Source organism: Palaemon carinicauda, chromosome 1 (assembly GCF_036898095.1).
Source record: "Palaemon carinicauda isolate YSFRI2023 chromosome 1, ASM3689809v2, whole genome shotgun sequence".
Classification (NCBI taxonomy): Eukaryota; Metazoa; Arthropoda; class Malacostraca; order Decapoda; family Palaemonidae; genus Palaemon; species Palaemon carinicauda.
The window spans coordinates 298,634,085-298,646,769 of NC_090725.1; the positions used below are offsets into that span (position 1 = coordinate 298,634,085).

Consider the following 12,685-nt stretch of genomic DNA (forward strand, 5'->3'; position numbering starts at 1 on the left):
ACTGTCGATTTTATGAAATCAGTGTAGTAACTTGCCTATGGTTGCTATGTGAAAGATATGTTGCTGATTAGTGTTTTTGGTAAATTTGTCATTCTGGACATGATTTCTTATTAGAAAACAAAGATAAACCATGCTTTTCCGTTCCTTATAAGTATAGACAAACTGGTGCTCATATAAGAAGAAAATGTTTTGGGGGTTTACTCCCTAATGTAGTATTTGGTGACTTTTCTAGCTGTAAAACTAATGTAGGGGTATACTAGGGTAACCAAACATCCCCGTTTTCGGTGACCTGTCCCTGGCTACTGCTGTCCCAGAAAGTGTCTCTGGTTTTCACTGTCTGAAAGATCTGAAATTGGAATACGGGAAAAAAGAAAAGAAAATGTTGACCAAACTTTACATAATTGCACCCCGTACTACTTGCACTGTCAGTGTATGTAATTACAAAAGTGATAAACAGCTTTGCATGGCATAATTTGCAAGAGTACCTTCCTAGAACATAAAACCGTATTTCCCGCCAAACCATCATCAGTATCGGCATGCACATCCCTGATTCCCCTCTTGACTTTCCGTCAGAAACCAGCCGGCACCACTCTGCCATCCAGGAATTAAAACACTTGAAGGCCAAAACTGTTCCACAGTTAAGTCTGTGGCCATTGTAAGAAGTTTTAAGACAAAACTGATGGCAAGACATGAAGATAATATCCTGCCAGTCATGGTCAGATTTCCACTTAGAGACCTAGAGGAATGTGATATCATAAAAGAAACCTTTCCTAGGAAATCAATGTGCTCTTTTGACACCAGTAAAATATCTTGATGGATGGGGTAAGCATGCAGATGACCTTCAAGACATCAGCTGTCCCTTCCTGAAAAAGCAGCCTCAGTGATTGGAAATTTAAAAGGCAATAGAATTCCTCAGAAGAAAATACCCTAACATTGCAATTGACAAACACATTCATTTTAATGAGGAGTCTGGTCTCCAGGAGTTCCTTCAGGAAGGGATACTAGAGTAATGAAATTTCACACATCAACATTTATAGCACAGTAATCTGTCTACTAGGTAGTAATTCTGTGATGAGAGGGTTTTTTCCTTTATGAATGATATGTGGACTTTGAGAGAAATTGGTTCACAGTCTCTACTATGAAAGCCCAGCTAACAGAAGACTAACTTTAACCTGCAATGTCAGGATTTTATGGAGAATCTGACCAAAAACAAACCTCTTCTTAAAAAGATACACTCCTTAAGGAAATACACATGTTAGGTTAGTGCACAAGTCAGAAATCAGAATACTTTCAATATTCAAATCCGAAATCTGTCCCTTTTGATTATGATCATTATAACCTTATTTTCACTATTTTAGGACAGACGGGTGGGTAGGGCAACTCAGGCTCACCACATGTCATTAACTACCTCGTTAATGATTTCAATGGCCGGTCCAGGTCTGTGGAAGACATTTCTCTATTGGAAAGGACTCAGGTTTGTGTAGCTAGAAAAAATACAAATTACTTTTGATATTGCTATATGGCCTGGTGTTGCACCCTGACTTTGCTGTTAAAGTTTATTTCTTAACTATTTATGTTGATTATACTGAATTGTTTGTTGATTTTGTTTGTGACTTCCTAACCCTCTGAGGACATGATAATGCACATTGGTGTCATCCATTAATTTAACCATAAGTGCTATATAGAAGATTTATTCAACATCTCTAATACAATTGTCAGTGTATTTCTATCTTATTTCTTTGTTAGTTACACCAAGAAACATCAACATAGATAGGCTGACACATAATGTTATTTGCTCACTGTAGGAAAATATGCTCCTTAGCCAAAATTCATGATCCTGATGGTAATTTTGACAGCCAGTATCACCAGAGGGTTTATATGGATATATTTTGTGCTAAGAGTAGCAATGAACAACATAAATGTGAGGGTAAAGATAGTGGGATGAAGGTTTATGTCCACCTTTACTTTAGATCCTTACAACTTGATTATTTTTCCAATTGGTGAGATTTGGGAAGATACAAAAGAAGGCTAAAAAGTTTTCTCCACTGTGTAGTTTGGGAATACTCCTTTGACAGTGGAAACCTTTATGGGGCTTTCTTTCCTGCTCCTCAATCTCATGTAACTGCTACTCTCTTGAACTCTCCCTGGCGTATCGGTCCATTTGGGACTAGGAAAGGACCTGAGTTTACAGCCCTTTTTAGCTTCTCAACCTCCATCGAGAAAAAAGAGTCAAGGGGAAGAAGATAGAGGGGAAACAGAGGTAAGCTGTCCCTCTTTAACTGGTGCGAGTAGTGGGATGCTGGTCCATGCCATTGCACAGTGTGGTAGCAAGATAAGTTTCAACGATTGATACTCTACTCTCTTTTACCAACTGACCTAGTTCCTGGCCTACCTTCCAGATATGGAGAAAGCTCTAGCTCTGCCTTCGAGGCAGGTTACTTCTTTCCCCCAGACTATCTCTCCTTCCCTGTCGGACGAGGACTTCCCGTCCTCAGGGGAATCACGTGAGGTGAGACTTTCCCCCATCGCACCAATGGGGGAAACCTCTCCTCGCGCTGAGATGTCTTCTCAAGTGGGGGCTGGAAGGAACTTACCATCTTCGTCAATGTTGGAGTCCTACATCCTTCCCAGGAAGGAGTCTAAGGACTCTAAGACATTACCAAAGTCCTCTACAAGGACCAGGACGGAGCCAACTAGCCACTCGGAGAACGTCCGCGACTCTCCCCAAGAAGAGCCTTTGGGGACAGGAGACTTCGCTGCAAGTCCGACGTCAGGAGGAGAACAGCAAGAGTCAGAACATGCGTTTTGGCAAGTTCTGACTCTAATGAGGGCTCTCAACGGGTTTTCCGACCCAGAGATCCCTCCGCGAGAGGGCAAGGACATGGTCTTGGACCGTGTATTCGGTACTCAGAAACCCTCTAAGGCCAGTGCAGCTCTGCCCTGGTCTCAAGGGGTTAAGAGTACCAGAGACAAGATCGCTGTACAGCTCTCCGAGATGTCCTCCTCCTGCAAGCTTCGTGAAGATCCTTGGGGCTATATTTAGCCCGAAGGGCATGGCTCTGAAGACATATTGTTTCTTCTGTAGCCTGAATCCTAGGTAGGAGGAAAGTTGGCGATTGATTGGAATATGCCAATAGGCATCTGCCATGTCTATGGAGACTGTGTATCCCTTTTTTGGCAACAGGGTCCTTATGTGTTGAAGGGTTAACATCCTGAACTTGTAGTTTACTATGAACTTGTTGAGTGGTGACAAGTCCAGAATGACTCTGAGTTTGTCTGAGTCCTTCTTGGGAACACAAAACAGCCTTCCTTGGAATTTGATGGACTTTGCCCTCTTTATTATTCTTTTGCTCAAGAGTTCTCGGATATATTCTTCCAGAACGAGGGTGGAGTGTTGGAAGAATTGAGGGAATGATGGTGGAGCTATGTTCCAGCTCCAACCCAGTCCGTTCTTGATCCGGCTGTGGGCCCAGGGATCGAAGGTCCAACGATCCCGAAACAAGTATAGTCTTCCTCCTACCGGAAGCATCTCATTTCTGCTGTTGACCGGAGGACTTGCCTCCTTGACCGCGTCCTCCTCTATTGCCTCTTCCTCTTGAGGGGCATCTAGAGGAACCTCGAAATGTTCCTCTAGCTTTCGGCCGAAAGGAAGTAGACTGCCTCTCAAAGGCTGGAGTAAAGGCTGGTGACTGTGTCGCCACTTGCCGGGGTACCAACTGGTAGGTAGTTGGAGGTTGTGCCACCACCTGGGGAACTGCGGTCGCGGGAAGTTGTTGTTGCCTTTGTTGTTTGGCAGGTCGAGAGGGCACCCTTGGCCTCTTTGTCTTCCGTTTTGGTTGGGGACCCTCATCCGGGGAAGACTTCCTCTTTAGTGACAAGCCCCACTTGTGGAGAGGGTTCCTATTCTCCGTGGCGGCCTTGTCGACTACTTCCTTGACCACTTCACTCAGGAAGAGGTCCTTTCCCCAGATACTGGACGATGTTAGCTTCGTAGGTTCATGTCTTACTGCAGCCGAGGCGAACACGAACTCCCTACAAGCCCTTCTGGCATTAATGAAGCCAAATAGATCTTTCGTCACAGTAGCCAGATGTGTTTTGGCCGCAACCATGAACATATCCGGGTTCTGAGGATCACTAGCCATGGTCTCCAAGGTAGTCTGGAGGGACATAGAGGCAGCAAGCCTTTCTTTAGTCTCTTGCTCCCTGCGCAAGAGAAACTCGGACAACTTGGGGTGGTCCTCGGCGAACTGGCGTCCAGAAATATCTGCCTCCAACTTCCTGACTGAGAAGGTAAAATGTACTTCCTTCCAGGTTTACACTCCTCGAGTGTAGGGCAAGGTTTTCCTGCTTCTATTGCCTTTAATGCTGCCTTGTACCCTTTTTCCATGAAGGGGAAGGCCCGGGTAGATGAAGCAACAAAGGAAGGATGTTTTTTACTCAGGGCCAGCACCTTTGAATTAGTGAAGCCCCTCTCCTTCAAAGTACTACAAAGCCTGTGCTTTGGAATGGTAAAAACTATGACCTCTTTTGGCTCCGTCTCTTCCTTTGATGCTGGCTCTGTCTTCAGACGGACGAAGCAGTCTGGATAAGACTCCGAGCTGGGCCAAAATTCCACATCCTCAATGGGGACTGATCCCAACTTCTCAGAAATATAAATCTTCCCGGTTGTTATGGGCATGTACTCCGCATGCCTCCACGGGTTCACATCCGAACATGAAGGAAGTTCCTTCACGTTGAGTCTCTTGTGAGACCCACGGGATGCTGCAAGTTGGCGTATTTCCAACCTCAACGCAGCTTCCTTTTCAGCATTCTGTTTCTGCATCTGCTGCACCAACATCATAATGGAAGACAGAGTCTTCTCTATGTCGTCAGATGGAAGAGCAGAAGATGTCGAGGGAACTGGTTCTGGGACAGGAACCAATGAAACCGAAACCGTTTCGACTCCTTCCTCCTCGGTATCAGGAGCCACAGTCGACTCCTCTTTTTGACCTCGTGCAAGAAGGTCCTTCTCAGTGTCTTCTGACACTTCTGACATCCTGTCGTCAAGTTGGATGTCCTTCATCGCGTCGGAGACATCCGATTCTACAGATATCTGAATGCAAGGGATCTCTGGGTGAGGCTGTTGTATAACAGCATCTTTAGATGCTCTAGGGAAAAGATAGGCCCGCATCCTTTCGTTTGGAAGGTATGGCCCCGTGGTGTTCTTTTGAAAACCACGGACCCATCTACGCAGCTTCTCCCTTGCTGCATTCCTTGACTCTGCTGACTGGGGGGTCATCGAAAGCCTCAGTAACCAAGGTTTTATAGATGTTACATACCTGGGGGTCCCAATATTTCAGAGTTCCCTTGGTGATGGAACAGCGTGAGTGCGTCCTGCACACCTCATGGCCGCAGAAGTTCTTACTTCGCACATTGCAGGAGACGCTCTTACATTTGGGTTGGTCCTCCTGTAAAGAGAGGGAAATAAAATGAGTATACGGTATGGTGGTTCATCTCACTGGATAAAGTATACAAATATTATTAATATTTTTTTTTTTTTTTTTTTTTTTGCATATAGCTTAGGATAGATAAGCTAGAAATAAAATAGGAAAGACACATACATGTGTTTCCGGCCCAGCCAATTGCTGTGACCTCCCTCAAAATTAAAACCATAGGTCATTCTATTTTTAGAAAGCCCATTGGAAGATTTCTATCCCGTGAGGATATTTAAGTATAACTTAATCTTAGCTTCCAGACGGTTTAAGATTGAGGATCGTTATCACTGATCATTTATTAGTGTATAGAAAGAACTTACTTTCTTTATATTATATGGTCTCAACAATAGGCTGCGCATGACAACACAGAGTATGTTGGAAAAAATAGGCTACTGTATAATATATACTGTAGTTTTCTGTTTGCAGTATGATCTTTATTGCAAATATACTGGCTACTGTATAGTCATATACTGTAGTTCCAGCCGGCATATGCCAGCAAGGCTAGCACCAGGGTACAGTTCAGTCGATGTATTGTCGGCTGTGGTAGTGGCTGGCACTTCGCCGGCCGCTGGCGGATCGCCGGCTGTCGGCACACTATGCCAGCCGGTGAATTAGATATATATACGGCGGTCGGCAGCCTCTCCGGCTGTCGGCAGCCTCTCCGGCTGTCGGCCTTCTAGACGGTGCATTGCTGGGTAGAGCTGCCGGCAGATTAGAACCCAGTGGTACTAGCCAATAGAGAGAGAGAAAGCATGGAGTGAAGGATAGTGTAAGAGCTCTGCTTTACTGCCTTCTTCCAGAATGAGGGTTCAAATGGAAGGGGAGAATATATTATTCAGGCTTCCACCCATCCACAACTATTGCTGGTCTCTGCCGGCCACAGGTTTATGAATGGCAGTCCAAGAGAGGACTGAAGAACACTCTACAGCAAAGGGATCTTCTGCCGGCAGCCGGCCCAGCCGGCCCAACTCTCCCGGAGCACTATGTCTGTAAGGGAGAGCTGAGTGACGGTGCTACTACAGACAGAAGCCCGAGCCAGCCCCACAACCTGCCGGCAATCGGCTCAATTGTAGGACGATGGCCAAGAGTTTGTGATGACTAGGCCATCACTAAAGGACAGAGTGGGGAGGGGTGAGGGTCCTATGGGGTGTGGAAGGAGCCGGCAGGTTTGCCGGTCCTACCTCACCTAAAGAAACTCTGTTCCAGTATTGAAGCCATCCCAGGCAGCAGGAGAATTCTATTCTCCAGCCTAGGGCCGGCTAATACAGTAAAGGGGCCGGCAGCACCCTCGCCGCCACCATTAAACAATAGAGGAACAGAGTTCTAGTGCCGGTGTCGCTTAGGCGACAAAAGAATGTCTATTCTTCAGCCTAGAGTCCGCCCGCACAGGACTAGTCAGCTAGACCACAGGGAGAAGGTATCAATATCATATAAAGCCTTCAGGTGTGGTCTAGGGAGGTCTAGCCTCCTATGCCGGCAGCTTAGTCCAGCAGGGAAATGCTTTTCACCCTGCCAGCCAGTTGCCGGCACCAGACTAAATACTCTGAGGTTCTTACCAAAACCCAAAAACCTGCCTCTGCAGTTACAAGGAAACGACAGAAAACCCTAGCCTAGTCCTGCCTGAATTACAACTCAAGGCACGACTGACTAGGGTTATAGCCTAGGCTAACTCAGAGGGAAGGAGGGACTGCCATTAAATCTCCGTAGGAGACAAGCATCGCCTTAATATAATTCTAGGAGATATCTATCTCCGCCTGAATTAATAAAAACGATACATGAGGGCAATCAGGGAACATGTATGAAAGTATACTAAAGCCACTAGGCTAGTAGCCTAGTGGCAGTGAGAATCGATTACCTAAATCACCGAAACTCTCGTATACTATCTTGGAAGAGGAAGATATTATGCAATCAATATATCTTACATGTATAAAATTCACCTAAAGCTTCATTAAAATTATAGCACTAGGAAAGTCTATTATATCATGCATGAAAGTACTAAAACTGAACGCCTAGGCTAGGAAGCCTAGCGTAAACAAGGTTCATTTACCTAAATTGCCGAAACTAATATGAATACTATCGGCATAATATAAAGAATTCCTAGCAATGAAGGCTAAATAGCTAAAGTTATTAAAGCTATTAAAACCGGGGAGGTCGTTCTGGCTAACTAAATGACTCGTGCGTTACGAATGACAGCGCCCATGACGCCTCCGGCTTAGGCAACAGCTCTTGCATGCGTTAATTTAACCTTAATTCATATTATAAAAAGGCAAGAGCTTACATTTTTACAATGTACAGATCAATACTCAACTTTCCAGAGGCAGAAGAGGTTGGAGAAAGCATGATATTCCAAAATAGCGAGAGAGCACAGGAAAATCACCGAGCAATATCGCTACGAGAAAAGGAATAAAGATGGTGGCGATGATGATGTCATCTAGATACTCAAAACTGTAACGGAGGAGCGGTATCTTATTAACGGCTCCCCTTCGTTTTCTTGCCACTTTTCCCCCTCGAAGCGTAAATGCTATTTGGGATGAAGATAGCTATGTGGCGTGTCAAGAATACGTCCTCTGATATTATGCGATATCCCTAAAAGGAAAATTTAGGGATATTCGCGCCAGGAGTTAGAATTCTGGAGACCTTAAGGTAAAATTCTCTGGGAATATCACTGTAGTCAAATATACCCTAGGAAGCTACTATAAAGGAACTTCCATCAGGACAACATGGCCTGAGGCCAAAAAGTGCCTTACTGCACGCCAGCGCTCTTCCTCACTTTCCTGCGCCCTCCTGCGCAGTTACGGTCCCGGATCCAATGCGCCAGCTCTTGCCTAAGAGCCAGCGCTTTCCTGCTCTCCAGGCAGATATTAAACACCAGCATCATCCTGTGTGCCATCGCTTCAGTACTCTCCCACATACTCGCGCAATTGTCAGTAAAAAGGAATAAAACTTTTTGGACAGGTCACCATTGCCCCATTCCTCCATGCAAACACATAAACATTGCCACCGGGAAAAGAGGAATAAGGCTTCACAGAAGGATTCAAGATCCCGAAGATTCCATCCTAAAAGGGGAATCGAAACGGGGAATCCTTGGTCCCTGTCTCTTCTGAAGTTTCTTTTTCCTTGACAGACCACCGTCAGCAAACAGGAAAGCATTAACAGACTGATCTCTAGATTACTGTTTGCTGATGGCTAGTTCACAGTTTACTGATCGCTAGGTCGCCAATCACCAGATCGCCAATTGCTAGCTCAGTGCTGATCTTTGACCTCTAGTCCCTCCAGTGACTAACGATCTCCAATTGCTAGCGTTTCCAATCACCGATTGCTAGTCAATAACCAGTCATCAGCTTGCTGATCACTAGATCACTGATGGGCAGCTCATCTTTCTTCGATCATTGAACTCAGCTCGCTGATCTCTGACCAGCCCAAATTCAGCTTACTCATCTCTGACCAACCAGGGGGGACCATAATCAGCTTGCTGATCTTGAACTCACCATCGGCTCACAGACCACCGATTCATCGGTCATCGGCAATTTGCCAGCAGTTCGTGACTCGAACTTACTAGTCAACCGCTTCCTGTAGTTCCTAGATCAGAAGGTATACAACATACTTCTCGCTACTGGGCGTTCGCCATCACACTAAAGTGATCGGCAAACGTTCGACAACCCTCTTCAACGGCTTGCCAACAGGGAACTACTTGCGAGCACTCTCCAACTGCACAGTAACCACGATACCCAACGGTTAACCATTGATTAACATTTGCCAGATTGATTCTATTCTAAGGAATAGCATCAATCCCATCAGGGCGCATGGTAAGGCTAAGCATTGTCTTCCTTCTTCTAGTTAAAGAAATTCTCTCTCAGAGAAGAATTCTTACACTGTGTATCGCGCCTGATCCATTACGACACGAGTCAAGACTCCAGCGTCGACAATCTTCCATGCAAAAGGATCATCAAGGAGCTGTCCCTTTGGGTCGATGTCCACACCATGTTGGAGTTCGAACAAGGGCTAAGACCTCAGGTCTTCATTTGCACATTGGACTTAAAGGACACTTACTCCCAGGTCCAAACCATCCATATAAGAAGGTTGGAAGATTCAGTCTAGACAAACAAGAAACACCAGTTCAAGGCACTGTGCTTTGGTCATTCCACTACACCCATCCTGGTCTCGTAGGATCAGCTTCTGTCTCCTCTCTCTCGGGACGACTGACTGACCTTAGCAGACTCAGTGGCAACGTTGCATTAACACTGGAACTTCTGAAGTCTTTTTACCAAGATCCAGTGATCAGGGTAAACCTACGGAAGTCTTCCCTACTTCCCTTCCAGGAGACTGGTGTATCTGGAAATGATTCTAGACACCAATCTCCACAAAACCTTCTCGAAACGAGAACGACTTCCATTCCAAGAGACTTGAGTCGGAAAAAGAAGAAAGGAGGAACCTTAGTGCTGCACCACACGACCTCAGCCCTCTGGACAGAGCCCGAAAGTACCTTCACTTAAATCTCTTAAGAGATGAAGGCCAACTTTCCGGTCCTTCACCAGCCTCATCGGTCCCTAACAGACCTCTCAGTGATGTGATGGACGACACACAACACACCACATAGAGACTCGCATCGACAAGCAAGAAGGAACTTACTCGTAGCCTCTTCCCATCTAATAGTATAAACACAAAGATGGGCCAAAGTCCGTTCGGTACCACTATCAGCCCACTTCATTCCAGACTGGAAGAACGTGCTCGCCGACAATCTGTGCACAGCATCTCAGATAAGGTATAACAAATGGACTTCGGATTGCCATGTAGCCAACAAAGTCCCGACTTTACGAGGTCCTCCAACTAGGGGGTCTGTTTGCAACGCTCCTGAATTTCAGGCTACCGTTGCTCACCAGCCCTAGACCCCAAGGTTCTCTGGTAACAATGGTGGGTACAACAATGACGTTTACGTCTCGTCCCTGTTTTATCTGGAGAAGGGCACTCAACAAGGCTAGAACATCGGTCAACCTCTCAAGGACACTCCTAGCTGGTATTATGCAGAACGGTTTTCAAACCTTTTGCAGCTCCTGATAGAGCCTCCAAGAGAACCCTCTCCACATAACAGACAACCCACTTCGACACCTACCACAAGCTATAGCTCTGCTATGATTGTACGCCTGAAGACTACCCAATACCTCTTTGCGAAAAGGTTGTCTAGATATCTGAGGAATTCCCCAGCATCAGTCTACTAGACAGTATCACGTCTTGTGTGGTTGGCATCATGTGAAAGTGTCTCTCCACTCGATACCTCGATTCGAGCAATAGTGGAATCTTCGAGTATATGCAAGAGGAAAAGACCCCCTATTCAGTTTTGACAGGTAAAGATGATCACTCAACCTTGATCCTTCACCTTCAAACTGAAAGAAAGGAACACCCTCTCATCGATAGACTTTTCCTAACTCATACGGACTTACAACTTGCCTTTCCCCAGTCGGAATTGAGACCTTCCTCTCAGAACATGGTTCAAATCTCCGATCCCTAAAGGGACCTCCTTGTGTTCCACTTCACCAGGCAACAAATTTTCTCCTGATTTAAGAACGCAATGTTCCTACACACTCGGACAGGAACCATACGAGTCAAGGAACTTCATGGTCTCTCTTTCGACATCGCCCATTATTGAGAAGGGCGAAAGACAATGTTCAGTTTCGTCCCTGAGTATGTCGCCAGACACAGTCCCCAGAGGTGACAGATCCTACACAAGTCTCAACTCGGTAACGGACGATCCAGATCATCCGTTACTGTACCCAGGGTAAGGTATGAGACTTTACCTAAAGAAAACGGCAACAGCCTGCCCGGGTCCCTCCTCTTGTCAGCATTGGGAGAGACTAGAGAAGGATCACCCAAACATCATCTCAACATGGCAACTCACAGTGTCGGGCATAACTATGCCCCTGGTCCTTCTTAGCAGATTACTCTGTGACGCATATTTTACAAGAAAGGATGTGAATGCTCCAGGTGACTTTCACAACCTTTCTCCTACAAGACGTGACCCACAGGAACTTGATACGATCTCTATCGGTCCGGTGGTGGCTGCACAACAGCTGGTTGTATACCTCAAGCTCCTTATTGGACAAGTAGCAGAAGGTTGAGGGCACTGTTACCCGGTTTTAGTCTGCGTGAATGAAAAGATTTGACTGGCTCTTATTCTTTTCTTCATCCTACCCTCTTGTGGGGAAAGCAGCATCCTGGGTTCTCTGCAGAAGCTGACCGAAAGCAGCATCCTGGGTTCTCTGCATAAGCTGACCGAAAGCAGCATCCTGGGTTCTCTGCATAAGCTGACCTCAAATCACTGCAGGTAAACCATGCTCCCTTGTGTACCTAGTATTAAGCTAATACTGTTGTGTCCCCATACCCTGGCGATGTGGTATTGGGAAGTCTTGGTTACATCAGGTTTTTCCAACATAGACTCGGAATAACTTTACCCAGACAGTCACACTTCTGCACGTCTCAACACAGCTTGCGTAGGCCGCGGACCTTGCATAGCAAGGTTTAGCGAGGCAGGGACTCCTTATTTTTTAGTACTAACATACTCAGATAAGGAGTCCCCGGGCAAAGCCTAAAGCCAGATTGGCAGGGACGTCCACCCTTCCTAATGGGTGAGTCACCCCTAACAAATAGCGTGGTTTGTATTCCAGTTACGGAACAAATGACAAATTCGTAGATAATTTGTATCTTTCCTAACTATACAAACCTTAGCTATTTATACAAACTTGCCCGCCATCCCTATCCCCCTTGAAGTCCTACCTCCAAGCAAAGTGACCAAATCACAGGTGTGTGAACGGGAGTGGTAGCAAGCTCCCCCCCCTACCCCCGTTAACTAGCGGTGTGGGTAGTTAACCCTCACTAAATTTTAATAGCTCGTCATTTCAGCTCCGCCGAAAGTATAACCCCTAATAAATAGCCAAGGTTTGTATAGTTAGGAAAAATACAAAATATCTACGAATTTGTCATATTAATATACTTGTACATGCCCAATGCTTTCTGCGAGGTAAACATTGGGAAACGTCTCTATATATGTGTAAGATTCCTATTTTTAAACTGGGAATGTTCTTACTTAGACATTCATATGCTATCTCTCACAACCACTTAGGTTGCTCTGGCCGCTATCATCTCACTTTGTATTGATATGCGTGGTGGCAAGGTTTCCCTCCGTCATAGTCTAATATTGTACTGGGAAAACCCAGGTC

The 12,685-nt window shown here is 45.7% G+C and overlaps 1 protein-coding gene across 2 annotated transcripts in view; it reads left to right on the forward strand.

Moving 5' to 3' along the window:
- Positions 1-12,685, forward strand: part of rswl (roswell) — a 120,196-nt gene that overhangs the window by 33,030 nt on the left and 74,481 nt on the right. The window lies entirely within an intron of this gene.